Here is a 16,541-nt window from a genome sequence, read left to right as displayed (position 1 = left end):
AGACGCGGGTCAAACACGAGATGAGCTACGTAGTTCAATGGCTGGCCTTGAATTGACAGAAAATGATAAATTCAATAATTTGGAAAAGTCACTGAAGGTTCCGTCTGCACCTGTAGCATGGTCTGCACTCATTCCAGAACCACCAGAGTATAATAATATATACCCAGTCATTGCTCCCCAGATTCCAAATATGCCAGTAACTCAAGCCCTTTTGGGTGATAGTGTGGGTCCTGATTTACCAACTTCACGATCAGTAGAACAAGAGGAGCTCTGTTCCACAAGCCCAGTTAGCTCTAGGACAAGATCTCGGACAGCGAGAGAGGGGCTTGACCCTCACCAGAAACAATTAAGTATACCACCTAAGTCTCTCCAAACTAAGGAGAAACCACAAGGTTCGGGAGCAAAGGAAGCTGCAACAAATTCTTTTGAAGAGAAAGAACTCCCCCTAGTGACAGGGAGAGACGTTAAAGTCTTGGAACAACCAGGGGAAATAGCTAGAGTACCCCCTGGTGACATTCGGAGACAGTTACCGATTAGGAAGATGCGAAACCCTGACGCGGCGACTGCGGGAGCGCACCCCACGATAGACGTTTACTTCCCATGAACACCCAGTGAGATGATGGCTATTATGGCTACAATCCCAGATAGAAAAAAAATCTCCTGCTGCTTTCGTGGATTCCTTGAGAACTACCATCTCAATTTATCAAGCTGATTCAAGGGACCTCTGGGCCCTAGTCCAGCAGATTTTAACCCCAGCAGAGTACCGCAATTATCTTAACCACTTGAATTATGCTAGCCATGCCGCACTTCAGCAGGCCTATGCGTTAGACGACGATTGAAGGACACAGATCCTGAATGCGTTGAATAGCACATTTCAAAAGCCCATAAATCTTTCTGTTATCTTAGACCTCAAACCTAAGAAGATTGAAGAGCCAGAGGAATTTCTGGAGCGTTTTAATGAAATCTACCGTGGGCAGTCAGGCGACTTGCTGTATCAAAATGGTCAGAATTCCCCTCAATATTGTGCTATGTTAATGCATTGCCTACCACCTTCCGTGGCTACTGCCGTGAAATGTAATAACATGACTTGGACAGAGAACGACCCTTCCCAGATGGCAAGGGCAGTCAGATTTTATTGGAAGGAGGGTGTAGGCCAGGAAGGAGGCTCAGTTACAATGGTTAAGACTGAGTATGTAATGAAAAAGGATGATCTGCGACCCCAACAAGCGGCGGAAATGGTAGTTTACCAGCAGGAGCCCCAATATTGTGACTTTGGGTGGGTGGATCAGCGAGGGGGAGGATACCAAACCCACCCAAAGGGACCCTCAGCTCCTTTTTATGGCCCACCGAATGCATCAACAGTTTTACAACCGCAGCCCCTCTGAGGGGCCATTGGTCTACTGGGAGAAGAGGACGAGGCAGATATAGAGGGAGCAATGCATGTTTTAATTGCGGCCGTGCAGATCACTGGCAACAGGAATGCCCCTTTAAAAGACAGGCAGTAGAAGGAGATTATCCGACCCAAAGGAGAGGGTACCCACCGAGCGGAGGACAGACGAGATACACTGACTTCTCCCAGGAAAACCCTTTCCCAACACAGGATTGACTAGCTAATTTAGCCATAAGGACTCTCCAATCGGACAGGGAACCTATTATCTCTCTGCAGATAGGAGATCAACATCACCCATTTGTAATCGACACTGGAGCAGCCATGTCTTCTGTGCAATCAGCACTTCGACTACCATTATCCGACCACACGCAGCAATTGTCGGGGTTCCAAGGACAGGTGTGTGAATATCCTATTTCTGAACCTGTGACAGTCACTTACGAGAATAAGTCTGCAGATCATCAGTTTGTAGTGACTACTGGATTACTGTAACTTGTTGGCCCGAGATTTACTGTGTATCTTCCAGCTACAGCTAGAGTACGGAGATGAGGGAGTAACGGTTACATCATGGAGGATGAGACAACAGTGCTATATTTCTATCACCCCCCAGTGGTGGACGTTAGACATTGAACAGTCACTGCATCACGTTACCCTGGCCTATGACAGAACTGGACGAAACAGGGAGTTGGAGGACAAATACCGGCCATTAATTGAGACCGAATGGCCAGTCAAGGTTACAGCCACAGTCACGGGAAAAGAAGGTACAGACGATTTTGTTACAATATCACCACAGTTATGGCCACAGTCAGCTTCGGTAAGCCCTCATATTACACGTCAGGTCCACGACCAGTACCATGCCAGGGATATGGGGCGAATGGTCAGGAGGGCAGTGGATCATTCGGATCCAACAGAGTACGCACTTCAAGTCATGCCGGACGGCACTACCATAAAATAGTTTGAGGCCCCTGAAACGATTAACACTCGACTGCAGCATCACAGGGGACATGATGTGTTGGAATATGTCAATCCACAGGTCTGGGCTGAATACCCATCACAAGTGGGCAGCACGGTAGCCTTGTGGGGGCAGCACGGTAGCCTTGTGGATAGCACAATTGCTTCACAGCTCCAGGGTCCCAGGTTCGATTCTGGCTTGGGTCACTGTCTGTGCGGAGTCTGCACATCCTCCCCGTGTGTGCGTGGGTTTCCTCCGGGTGCTCCGGTTTCCTCCCACAGTCCAAAGATGTGCGGGTTAGGTGGATTGGCCATGATAAATTGCCCTTCGTGTCCAAAATTGCCCTTAGTGTTGGGTGGGGTTACTGGGTTATGGGGACAGGGTGGCGGTGTTGACCTTGGGTAGGGTGCTCTTTCCAAGAGCCGGTGCAGACTCGATGGGCTGAATGGCCTCCTTCTGCACTGTAAATTCTATGATAAACAAGTGGGAAAGACAAATGTTACACCTATTAAGGTGATGATTAAGGATCATGTAAAGCTACCTTCCATTCGGCAATACCCCCTGAAATCTCAAGCTGCTCCGTCAATAGATAAATTAATTCAAGAGCTGTTGAAACAGGGTATTTTGGTCCCTTGCCAATCAGAATGTAACACCCCCATACTTGCTGTGCCTAAACCAGCCAAACCAGACCAGTACCGATTAGTACAGGATTTACGTTCAATCAATGCCATCGCACAGCCATTACATGCTCTCGTCCCTAACCCTGCCCACATACTGGCTCAAATTCCAGCTCAAGCCCGGGTCTTCGCCGTAATTGACCTTCAGCACGCCTTCTTTGCCCTCCCACTTGCGACTGAAAGTCAATATTTGTTTGCCTTCACTTACAATGGGCAGCAGTATACCTGGACCCGACTGCCACAGGGGTTCGTCAACTCACCTACACTCTTCTCCAGATGTCTGCAGACCCAACTCCAGGCCTTGATATTGGAGCATGGTTCCACTCTAGTGCAGTATGTAGATGACATATTGGTGGCAAGTCCTGACGAGCCCAGTAATAGGGATGATGTGATCCAATTATTAAACCACCTATCCTCGTTGGGTTATGTTGTCTCACAAGCAAAGGTCTTGGTGGCTCAGAGAAAAGTTAGGTTCTTAGGAGTTTTACTTACAGCCACAGAAAGAAGTCTCGAACCCAGTAGGATTGAACCAATATGCCAATTCCCCACCCCTACAATAGCCAAGGAGGTTCGTCATTGGCTGGGTATGGTGAATTATTGTCGGCAGTGGATACCAAACATCGCTGTCTATACAAAGCTGCTGACGCCTTACACTAGTGAAGAGGGGAACTTTACTCTTACCACCGAGGCACTCGAGGCCTTCCGTTGCCTGAAGCAGGCCTTGTTACAAGCACCGGCCCTCAGTAGGCCCCTATACGACCGACCATTCCAGACATACTGTACTGTTCTGGAAGGATGTTCAACAGCGGTACTCACCCAGCAACATGGGGACAAGCACCGGCCCGTAGCATATTACTCTTCCAAACTCGACCCAGTGGCGTTGGGCCACCCTGTTTGCACCCAGATCTTGGCAGCGATATACAATAGTTTGCAGGCTGCTGCCAATATCACTCTCCAACAGGATATTACGGTGTACAGCTCCCACTCGGTAATTGCACTATTGGGGCAACTGCAGACTCAGCATCTTACCGCAGTTCATCAGAATTGATATGAGATATACCTTTTGAACAATCCACGTCTGACATTTAAATACTGTACCACTATTAATCCAGCCTGTTTTCTTAGCGGTCCCCCTGTCCATGAGGACGCGCCTGGTCACGACTGTTTAGCCTTGATTCAGGAAACTACAACAATAAGGGACGATCTGAGTGATATTCCGTTAGAACAACCTGACATGATTATGTATGTTGATGGCAGTGCATTAGTAAGCCCCACTGGCCGGAGACTGTCCGGTTATGCAATCGTAGATCAGGATGGTCTGGTTCTAGAAGCGGCAGCTTTCCAGACCCCTTATTCAGCTCAACAAGCCGAACTTTTTGCCCTCACCCGTGCATGTATACTTGGGGGAGATCGTCGGGTAAATATCTACACTGACTCCCGATATGCTTTCGGGGTAGTTCATGACTTCGGACAACTCTGGAAGAATAGGGGATTCCTTACCTCGGCAGGCACAGAAATATCCAACCGGGGTTTAGTTAATGACTTACTGCAGGCCCTCCTTATGCCCGCGCAGATTTCCGTTATTAAATGCGCTGCCCACACGAATGGTAGGACCCCAGTTGACGTTGGTAATGAACGAGCAGATTGTGCAGCGCAAACAGCCGCGCAAATTCAGCAAGTGATGGTGCCTAAGATGTTAAGTCAGACTAAACGATCTACTATAAATATGTCTGCTTCTGACAAGTCAATGCCAACCATCCAAGACGTCATAAGGTTACAGGAGGACGCTCCTGAGAGTGAAAAACAAATGTGGAAACGGTTAGGTTGTACATATGATTCTGTTTCCTCTTTATGGGCCACGCCAGCACATCAGACTTGTATGTCTGACGTAGTGGCTTTATGGGTCATTGAATGTGTACACTTTGCAACTCATTGTGGGGCTCGAGGGACTAGTGATTTGTTGCTGGACACTTGGTGGCACCCTAAAATGCAGGGGTTGGCCCAAAGTATCAGTAATCGGTGTTTGATTTGTCAGCAATATAACACCGGAAAAGGTAGCCCTTGTGGGATGGGGCAAACCCCGTTGCCCAGTGGTCCCTTTGAGACGCTCCAAATGGATTACATCGAGTTGGAAAGGTGTCAATGTTATAAATATGTTTTGGTCATTGTGGATGTGTTCAGCAGATGGGTCGAGGCGTATCCGACTATCGATAATAAAGCTGCTACTGTGGTTAAAGTCTTGATGCGGGAAATCATTCCCCGGTACGGTATACCAGCTCAGTTAAGTTCTGATAATGGGCCTCATTTTATTGGACAAATTAACAAGGAGTTTTGCTTCCAGTTGGGCATACGCCAGCAGTTACACTGTGCTTATAGACCGCAGGCGGCCGGGTTGGTTGAGAGACACAATCAGACCCTCAAAACTAAATTGGCTAAATTAAGAGCAGACACGGGACTGACATGGCTTAAGTTGCTCCCTGTTGCCCTCTTCCAGCTGCGGGTTACACCTGCGGGACCGGCCCGGCTCTCTCCTGCCGAGATTCTTTATGGCAGGCCTCTTAGAACTCCCTGGAGCCTGCAGGTTCCCAGACTGGTTCAGTTTCACCAGATGACTGAAGAGATGACCACCTATGTTCTAGCCCTCACGCAAGTGCTCAAGGAACTCCATGGCCAGGTCCGCGCGGCTCACCAGCCATCGCCCCCAGTACCTAGCTCACTTTCAGTCCAGCCCGGCAGTTATGTCATGGTCAAAAATTGGACTAGGAAGGGGTCGGAGCCGCGATGGGACGGGCCCTTCCAAGTTCTCCTTACCACCCCCACAGCAGTTAAAGTGGAGGGGCGAAGTGCTTGGGTCCACCTACATCACTGTAAATTGAGTCCATCTCCACTACTGTAAAAGGTCGGATACTAACCTGCCTCCCTTCTCCAGTGCTATTTTACAGGTGTGGAGCATGATGGAGTGGCTACGCACCGTCTGTGTGATATTTGGCCTCACTTCGCTTGGAGTGTTATTGGCGATGGACATGGAAAAGGGGAATATTATATATTTTTGTAACCCCAACCAATCTACAAGGATACATCACCTATGCAAAGGTGATGTTCTTTGCTGCCCCCATATACGAGGACATGGTATCGACTCATGGAAGGTCGTCAAAGTTAAGGAGAATGCAGGACGAGGCTTCCGGGTGCGGCGATGACCAGCTGAGTCGCACGTTTCGGCAGCTCCCGGTGAAACGGACTTTTGGGCTCTTGATAGGAGCCCCAACGGCAATTTTGACGGCTAAAAACACTGTGCGGTAAACCAGAAGGGAATCCCCCCTGGATACGGATGAAAAAAGGAGGAGAAAGTGGCCGGATTGCAGTGGATCCTTTAGAACAGCGGCAAGGAAGGCAAGCAAAAACCAAGATGGCGTCGGAAGGTGGCAGTTTAACATGGGGCCCTGAACAACAAGAGTTCTTGAAATGCTGTGTGGAAGAGCTCAAAAAGGAAATGAAGAAAGAGCTGTTGGCCCCGATACTACAGGCAATCGAAGGGCTAAAGGAGGAACAAAAGACCCAGGAGTGGGAGCTTCGGGTCGTGAAGGCAAAGGCAGCCGAGAATGAGGACGATATACAGGGCCTGGTGGTGAAGACGGAGACGCAGGAGGCACATCAGAAACGATGTGTGGAAAGGTTGGAGGCACTGGAGAACAACGCAAGGAGGAACAACTTGAGGATTCTTGGTCTTCCTGAAGGTGCGGAGGGAGCGGACGTCGGGGCATATGTGAGCACAATGCTGCACTCGTTAATGGGAGCGGAGGCCCCGGCGGGTCCGTTGGAGGTGGAGGGAGCATACCGAGTGATGGCGCGAGGACCGAGAGCAGGAGAAATTCCCAGAGCCATAGTGGTGGGATTCCTCCGTTTTAAGGATAGAGAAATGGTCCTTAGATGGGCAAAGAAAACTCGGAGCAGTAAATGGGAGAACGCGGTGATCCGCGTTTATCAAGACTGGAGTGCGGAGGTGGCGAGAAGGAGGACGAGCTTTAATCGGGCCAAGGCGGTGCTTCATAAAAAGAAGATAAAATTTGGAATGCTGCAACCGGCAAGACTGTGGGTCACATATCGAGGGAGGCACCACTACTTTGAGACGGCGGATGAAGCGTGGACTTTTATTGTGGAAGAAAAACTGGAATGAGCGGGTTATTAAAAAGAACGTTTGAACAAAGTGGTGGGGCGAATGTGGGGGGCGAAGAGGGGGGTTAAAAAGGGGGGGAAAGAGGAGTTTTATGTACTAATCCTGCGATGTGGTAACTTTTCTCTCTTCCACAGGTGGTGACGGAGGGAGGAGGAGAGGTGGAGGAGATGGGGCGTTGGCCATTGGGGGCGGGGCCAAGGGAGAAGCGCGGGCTTGGTTCCCGCGCTATGATAATCATGGCGGGAATAGAGAAGCAGGAAGGAGGGGGCGTCGCACGGTGCGAGCCGAGGTCACGGGGGGAATCCGAGGTTGGCCAGAGTTTGCTGACTTCTGGGAGCAACATGGGGGGAGTAATTACGCTAGCGGGGGATCTAGCGGGGGGGGGGGGGGAATTACTGGGTTGCTGCTGCTGGGGAGAGGGGGGAGCTGGTATGGGAGGGGATGGGGGGGGGGGGGCACCGCCTGGGGGAGATACAGCTGCGTGGGAACCGGGTGAGGAGCTGGAAAAAGGGGATGGCTAATCGACAAGGGGGGGGGGTAGGAAGCCCCCCAATCCGGCTGATCACGTGGAACGTGAGAGGGCTGAACGGGCCGATAAAGAGGGCACGGGTACTCGCACACCTTAAGAAACTTAAGGCAGATGTGGTTATGTTACAGGAAACGCACCTGAAACTGATAGACCAGGTTAGGCTACGCAAAGGATGGGTGGGGCAGGTGTTCCATTCGGGGCGAGATGCGAAAAACAGGGGGGTGGCTATATTAGTGGGGAAGCGGGTAATGTTCGAGGCAAAGACTATAGTGGCGGATAACGGGGGCAGATACGTGATGGTGAGTGGCAAACTACAGGGGGAAACGGTGGTTTTGGTAAACGTATATGCCCCGAACTGGGATGATGCCAATTTTATGAGGCGGATGCTAGGACGTATTCCGGATCTAGAGATGGGAAAGCTGATAATGGGGGGAGATTTTAAATACGGTGTTGGAACCAGGGCTGGCTAGGTCGAAGTCCAGGACTGGAAGGAGGCCGGCAGCAGCCAAGGTACTTAAAGATTTTATGGTTGCAGATGGGAGGTGTAGACCCGTGGAGATTTAGCAGACCTAGGAGTAAGGAGTTCTCATTTTTCTCCTATGTCCATAAAGTCTACTCGCGAAGAGACTTTTTTGTGCTGGGAAGGGCGTTGATCCCGAAGGTGAGGGGAACGGAGTATACGGCTATAGCCATTTCGGATATCGCTCCACATTGGGTAGACTTGGAGATAGGGGAGGAAACAGGAGGGCGCCCACCCTGGAGAATGGACATGGGACTAATGGCAGATGAGGGGGTGTGTCTAAGGGTGAGGGGGTGCATTGAAAAGTACTTGGAACTCAATGATAATGGGGAGGTCCAGGTGGGAGTGGGCTGGGAGGCGCTGAAGGCGGTGGTTAGAGGGGAGCTGATATCAATAAGGGCACATAAAGGGAAGCAGGAGAGTAAGGAACGGGAGCGGTTGCTGCAAGAACATTTGAGGGTGGACAGACAATATGCGGAAGCACCGGAGGAGGGACTGTACAGGGAAAGGCAAAGGCTACATGTAGAATTTGACTTGCTGACTATGGGCACTGCAGAGGCACAATGGAGGAAGGCACAGGGTGTACAGTACGAATATGGGGAGAAGGCGAGCAGGTTGCTAGCACACCAATTGAGGAAAAGTGGAGCAGCGAGGGAAATAGGGGGAGTGAGGGATGAGGAAGGAGAGATGGAGCGGGGAGCGGAGAGAGTGAATGGAGTGTTCAAGACATTTTATAAAAAATTATATGAAGCTCAACCCCCGGATGGGAGAGAGAGAATGATGGGCTTTTTGGATCGGCTGGAATTTCCCAAGGTGGAAGAGCAGGAAAGGGTGGGACTGGGAGCACAGATCGAGGTAGAAGAAGTGGTGAAAGGAATTAGGAGCATGCAGGCGGGAAAGGCCCCGGGACCGGATGGATTCCCAGTCGAATTCTATAGAAAATATGTGGACTTGCTCGCCCCGGTATTGACGAGGACCTTTAGTGAGGCAAAGGAAAGGGAACAACTGCCCCCGACTATGTCTGAAGCAACGATATCGCTTTTCTTAAAGACCTATTTCCCTCCTAAATGTAGATGCCAAGATTCTGGCCAAGGTAATGGCAATGAGAATAGAGGAATGTGTCCCGGGGGTGGTCCACGAGGACCAAACTGGGTTTGTGAAGGGGAGACAGCTGAACACGAATATACGGAGGCTGTTAGGGGTAATGATGATGCCCCCACCAGAGGGGGAAACGGAGATAGTAGTGGCGATGGATGCTGAGAAAGCATTTGATAGAGTGGAGTGGGATTATTTTTTGGGAGGTGTTGAGGAGATTTGGTTTTGGAGAGGGGTATGTTAGATGGGTGCAGCTGTTGTATAGGGCCCCGATGGCGAGCGTGGTCACGAATGGACGGGGATCTGCATATTTTCGGCTCCATAGAGGGACAAGGCAGGGATGCCCTCTGTCCCCATTATTGTTTGCACTAGCGATTGAGCCCCTGGCGATAGCGTGGAGGGGTTCCAAGAATTGGAGGGGAGAACTTAGAGGAGGAGAAGAACACCGGGTATCTTTGTCTGCGGACGATTTGTTACTATATGTGGCAGACCCGGCGGAGGGGATGCCAGAAATAATGCGGATACTTGGGGAGTTTGGGGATTTTTCAGGGTAAAAATTGAACATGGGGAAAAGTGAGTTGTTTGTGGTGCATCCAGGGGAGCAGAGTAGAGAAATAGAGGACCTACCGTTGAGGAAGGTAACAAGGGACTTTCGTTAACTGGGGATCCAGATAGCCAAGAATTGGGGCACATTGCATAGGTTAAATTTAACGCGGTTGGTAGAACAAATGGAGGAGGATTTCAAGAGATGGGATATGGTATCCCTGTCACTGGCAGGGAGGGTGCAGGCGGTTAAGATGGTGGTCCTCCTGAGATTCCTCTTTGTGTTTCAGTGCCTCCCGGTGGTGATCACGAAGGCTTTTTTTAAAAGGATTGAAAAAAGCATCATGGGTTTTGTGTGGGCCGGGAAGACCCCGAGAGTGAGGAAGGGATTCTTACAGCGTAGCAGGGATGGGGGGGGGGGGGGGGGGGGGGGGGGGGGGGGGGGGGGGGGGGGGCTGGCACTACCGAGCCTAAGTGAGTATTATTGGGCCGCTAATATTTCAATGGTGAGTAAGTGGATGGGAGAGGAGGAGGGAGCGGCGTGGAAGAGATTAGAGAGGGCGTCCTGTAGGGGGACTAGCCTACAGGCTATGGTGATAGCCCCATTGCCGTTCTCACCGAGGAACTACACCACAAGCCCGGTGGTGGTGGTTACACTGAAGATTTGGGGACAGTGGAGACGGCATAGGGGAAAGACTGGAGCCTTGGGGGGGTCCCCGATAAGAAACAACCATAGGTTTGCCCCGGGGGGAATGGATGGGGGATATGGAATGTGGCAAAGAGCAGGAATAACACAACTGAAAGATCTGTTTGTGGATGGGAAGTTCGCGAGTCTGGGAGCGCTGACCGAGAAATATGGGTTGCCCCAAGGGAATGCATTCAGGTATATGCAACTGAGGGCTTTTGCGAGGCAACAGGTGAGGGAATTCCCGCAGCTCCCGGCACAAGAGGTGCAGGACAGAGTGATCTCAAAGACATGGGTGGGGGATGGTAAGGTGTCAGATATATATAGGGAAATGAGGGACGAAGGGGAGACTATGGTAGATGAACTAAAAGGGAAATGGGAAGAAGAGCTGGGGGAGAAGATCGAGGAGGGGCTGTGGGCAGATGCCCTAAGCAGGGTAAACTCGTCGTCCTCGTGTGCCAGACTAAGCCTGATTCAGTTTAAGGTATTACACAGGGCACATATGACTGGAGCACGACTCAGTAAGTTTTTTGGGGTGGAGGATAGGTGTGCGAGGTGCTCGAGAAGCCCAGCGAATCATACCCATATGTTTTGGTCATGCCCGGCACTACAGGGGTTTTGGATGGGGGTGACAAAGGTGCTTTCAAAAGTAGTGGGGGTCCGGGTCGAACCAAGCTGGGGGTTGGCTATATTTGGGGTTGCACAAGAGCCGGGAGTGCAGGAGGCGAGAGAGGCCGATGTTTTGGCCTTTGCGTCCCTAGTAGCCCGGCGTAGGATATTGCTAATGTGGAAAGAAGCCAAGCCCCCGGGGGTGGAGACCTGGATAAATGACATGGCAGGGTTTATAAAGCTAGAGCGGATTAAGTTCGTTCTAAGGGGGTCGGCTCAAGGGTTCACCAGGCGGTGGCAACCGTTCGTCGAATACCTCGCAGAAAGATAGAAGGAATGGAAAAAAGGCGGCAGCAGCCGCAGCCCAGGATCGGGGGGGAGGAGGAGGAACCAGAAGGACTCTCAGGGTTGTTAATATATACTGTATAATATGTATAGGTCGTTGCTACAGATAATTATATATTGGACTGTTAAATTATATTTTTGGAGAGCGTTACTTGTGATAAGGCAGTTGCTAATTAGGGTTAGTTTTCATTTTTGTTATTTATTATTTATTCATTTTCTGTTTATAAAATAGGTCATTGTTATTTGTGTTGTTATAATATTGTGTAAAGGATGCACAATGTACTGTGTTGGTTGACCAAAAATTTTCAATAAAATATTTTATTTAAAAAAAAGGAGAATGCAGGACTCCTGAAGCAATTGCACCGGTCCCGGCGATGGGAAGGGAACATTATATGGACATTGCCTTGTTTTTGGAGTACATGTAAATTCGATTTTGGATGTGTTAAGAGTGGTGCAATAAAGGTAACATCAGGCCGTCAGAAGAGCGTAGGAAGAGGTGAGAAAGTGAAAGGGACTAGAGAGAGGACGGGCCGTATGAGAAGGGAAGTACAGCTAGAACGTAGGTTACCGGGAGATACACTTAAGTTAGTTAAAGGCCAAACTGAGGGAAACCCGGGTAGTATGAATCTCTTCTACCAGATTTCCCACCGCTTGTATGGCCAGGGACGGGTTGTCTGCTACCCGAACCCCGCAGCGGTGTCTAGTTTTTTTCTGTTTCACCGCTTTGGGGCACTCCCCAAACGGTGATTCATTGTCAGCATTCCGAGCCACTGCCCGAGCAAGTCACTCTTCCTTACGATCTGGGTTCAGCACCACCGGCTATTTGCCTTACCCTTCCTCGGGATAATTCCCATTCACAGTACGATAGGCTGCAACGGTGGAGGGCGTACATACCTAGCCACTTCACTCCCAATAGGGATTCCCGGTCGTACGAGAATTGTTTCAGCAGTGAAGGATACGGCTGTTTGCTGGTAGAGGTGGACACGAATATAACATGTCTGTTCCCCACCTGTACGGACAGGAGGTGCCATATCACCCAGGCGTCTGGCCAATGCGTTTGTTACGACACCACTTGCGTTCCATTGAACGCCGGCCTCCAGCTCCTTTGTGGCTGGGCGAATGTCTCTCATATCACTGTTGGGACTAGGGCTTTCCGCATTGCTAGGCGGCCCGAATGGGCGTTTCAAAGTTGGATAAACTGGGCTACTGGGGGGTCCTTACGCAACCGATATGCTGATTGTGATGCTAGCCTGCACACGGAGCAAGGATACTACTTTTTATTTAATGGTACAGCGACCAACGTTTTGTCACCCCCATTTCCCCGCCGAATTGCTATAGGGACTCTAGTCCTTACCACAGTCCCCTGCCCTTCGGCGTGGAAGCTGCATAATCAGTTAGCACGCTGGGCAGTCTCTGCTGAATTTTGCGAGAACTGGAAAAAACCTCAGGTTCTTGCACCCAACCGGGGCCACTCAGCCGGGTGGGGGATTTTGAGCGTATTGACACTGGGAGGTGTGGGGGGTTCCTTGGCTGTCAGTGATAGGAATTATTTTATTTGTGGCCTTACCATCTTGGGAAATGAAACCTTGGGAGCCCTCGGGGCAATAACCAAGGAATTGTCTCAGCTACGGTTGTTTGCCATGCAGAACCGGTATGCTCTTGACTATCTTCTGGCCCGTGAGGGTGGGGTATGCGCCATAGTGCAGGGCAAGTGTATCATGGGAGTTCAAGACTTGACCGCTAACATCACTAAATTTATGGATCGCATACGGGATCACCTGGACGGGATGCAGGATCCTGGCTCTTGGGGTAACTGGGGATTTGGAGGTTGGAAGGACTGGTTGATAAATATGGCCATGTATTTAGTGGTAGCTATCGGCTGCATCTTTGTGGGCCTGGCCATCCTTAAATGTGTGATGGGTAGAATGCGGGGTGCACTGGATCAGATCAACGCCTCTAAAAGCTTAACTGTTAAAATCCATGAGGGTGAAGCAGATGAGGGGGGGCTAAGCCAGGAATTGGAAATGCAGCGACGGATCTTTTTAGATGAGGAACCGTAGCTATGGATTGGATAGTCCGGTTATCATGGAATGATAAAAGGAGGGAATGACGAATGTGATATAAAATAGTTACTTTAGAGATATTAGTTAATGTAATGTAGAAAATAGGCCACTTTAATTCTGGTTAGTTCACAAAGGATTTCAGACCGCATGGAAAAGCAGGAAGAGGTGTGTCTACGAGAGTAATGCTGAATAATAGGGGCCAGAGGAAGGGATTGGAAGTGAGCCAATCAGAATAGATCAAACAGGTCAGGAGGGACATAGGATGACCTATGGGCGTCGAGTATGTGAAACTTGATGCCATTTGAATGTATCAGTTCAGAGCTCTTTGTTTGATAAAGGCACTTGATTCCGGAGGTACAGAGAGCGAGAGGCATTCTGTACTGCTGTGAACTGAGAAAGCTTGCAAGCTGAATAAAATAACTAATGTTGTATCTGCAAATCCATCTCGACTTTTATTGAGGCCAGACTGACGGGTAAAGAAACTGAGGATTTAACACTATCAATACAATTTGAGAATAGATAAAGAGCGATTCAATGTCAAAAGACAGAAAGAGTGGAAAAGGTGCCTAGATGCCAGAACAACCTCCAATTCAACAAAGTTTACGTGCATCAACAGAGCCCATCATTCCTCTGACAGTATTAAGGTATTAAGAGCAAGCTATGGAAGGTTAGAAGGCCTCCAGCCAGCTGAACCTATGAACTCAGAGCCTTGAGAGGAGGAGATGGGGTAGAAATAATGATGTAAATACATGGGGTAAACTGGGATAACTTGTAAATACATTTGATAAAGACTTTAAGGGTTGAGGGGGTGGTAAGCAGTATAGGAATCTGGCACATAAATGGTTAACATGTGACTGAGTACAGAACAGTGCACAGTGGTGTAAAAGAACATGACTCACACTTGGGGATCAGTGATGTGTTGGGCAGAGCCATGTGAAGAAGCATGGGAACAGTTCCTAACTTAGACCTTTACTGTACCCACGTACATAGTTTCTAGTAGTTAATAAATTGCTGTTGAACTACCCAAACCTACAAATACTTTAGAAAGGACCTACCAAACTACATCCAATACCTTACAACAGGCTCTGTATACAAGACTGCTGATAAGGTTTGTAAAATCCAAAATAAAATATCAACCGTCAAATGTGATTCTGTGATTGAGCAGCACTTGAACATTCCGAAGTGCGTTAAAAGTTACATTCACAACCAACTTAAGATAATTAGTCAAGCTCGTATCGTGGCTAATTTACGCTTACTAGAAGCAACAAATATCCATACGCAGAGACCTGTTCTCTGCAAACGTGTTCAAGCCTTGTGCCATTCTGAATTAAGGGAGCAAGAGTCCACTTGCCAACAAATCAACACTCTTTGTGATCATTTGAAATTTGGCGTTCTTGCATTTGTGCTGATGAGTACAAGACAAAAGGCTTCAGCAACATCTCTCTTTTCAGAAATTATTAAATAATGCAGGCATCAGACTGGCCACTTTAAACCATGGAAGGTTATAAATTGAATTGTTAAGATTCAGGTTTAGTTCACTACAATATTCACTCTGCATGAATTGTGATGCATCATCTTTGCCTGCAGTGCTTATGAACCACTCAGGTGGCAAAGAAACATCTGTACAGCCATGGAGCGCACAGGGGGACAATGTCCAACATCTGGTACTATTTCTAAAAAGCCATCAGATAGCTGCAAGACATACTGCCCATCTGTCGTACTGAAGCACGCTGATTATTCAAATGCAGTATGACTCCTTTGTATAAATGGCTCAGGAGCAATGATATGTAAAATCAGAATGCCTTTTTAAAGTGTGTGTATGGTATAATGAGTGTATTAGTTTTAAGGACTCTTGCATGCTTCCTTACACAATTTGGTCATCTGGCTACAAATAAAAATGCTTTATATGATGCCTTGTCAGCTGATTATTCACGAGCATAGTCTGTTGTACTGGCAAGTGAAAGAGATCCTGGAGATTTAATTTAACTGTGAAATTCTGCTTTTCCATTTACAGCTTTATAGACCCTGAACAAAGCCTTATTTACGATAAAATTGCTTACACCAGCCCATTACTAGCCTTGCTCAGTGAAATGGATTACAAGATGAATCAGACAAAACACTATTTTTTTAAAAATTGTGAGATTACTTTCTTGTGTGATACTCATGCCTTAAAATTGTTCCCACAGGTGACAAACCTGTAATACCCTACACTTCAACTCGGGTCACACAGCTTAAAGTCATGTCTTCAGATACATACAAGACATCCCAGGTTTTGAATTGTGTTGCCGGATAGTTTTCAGAGTTCAAATCAAGATTGAAAATCCATCCCTCATTCCGTATTGCATGCTCCCGAAATCCCAATGCTCGCATAATCCCGACTAGAGCAGAATGGCTTCTCACTGAACGTTAGTTTTATTCATGCAAAGGGTGAAAGACTTTAAAAAGAAATCCTAAATCTCGAAGTTTAACATAACTGTAAACTGCAAAAGAAGCTGACTTGAGTGAACCTGTGAAAATTTAGTGCTGGAACAGAAAAGCAACAAGAAATGAAGTACAAAATTCAAATCTCAAGCTGGTTAACAAATGATTGAATTTAAACTGTAAGCTTTTAAGTAGTCATGAGGTAAATGTATCGTACAGGGTCAGAAACACCAGCCAAAGCACAGGGAAATTTATTTTTAAATGAAATCTACAGGAAATCTGAAGGCAAGTCAGGACATAGTTTTACTGATAATCTGTTAAATAATGTTTCTAAGAGCAGAAGCATAACGTACACATTAGGGTCCATTTAAGTTTGATCCCTCGTTCATTTCGAGTCAGCTGATCTTCACCCACGGCACCAATCGGGTGCCACAATTTACTTCCCCTCCAGATTGGTTAAATGGGGAGCAGGGGAAATGAATAAGAATACATTAAATTGACAGACTTTAAAAAATATATATATGCGGGTGCCTCACACAAG

The 16,541-nt window shown here is 48.3% G+C and overlaps 1 protein-coding gene across 5 annotated transcripts in view; it reads right to left on the bottom strand.

Annotated features, from left to right (window-relative positions):
* Positions 1 to 16,541, bottom strand: part of clint1a (clathrin interactor 1a) — a 289,089-nt gene that overhangs the window by 60,434 nt on the left and 212,114 nt on the right. The gene's annotated exons all lie outside the window — the stretch shown is intronic.

Source organism: Scyliorhinus torazame, chromosome 7, assembly GCF_047496885.1.
Source record: "Scyliorhinus torazame isolate Kashiwa2021f chromosome 7, sScyTor2.1, whole genome shotgun sequence".
Lineage (NCBI taxonomy): Eukaryota > Metazoa > Chordata > Chondrichthyes > Carcharhiniformes > Scyliorhinidae > Scyliorhinus > Scyliorhinus torazame.
The sequence above is the reverse complement of the archived record's forward strand: the minus strand, read 5'-3'. Positions and strand labels throughout refer to the sequence as shown.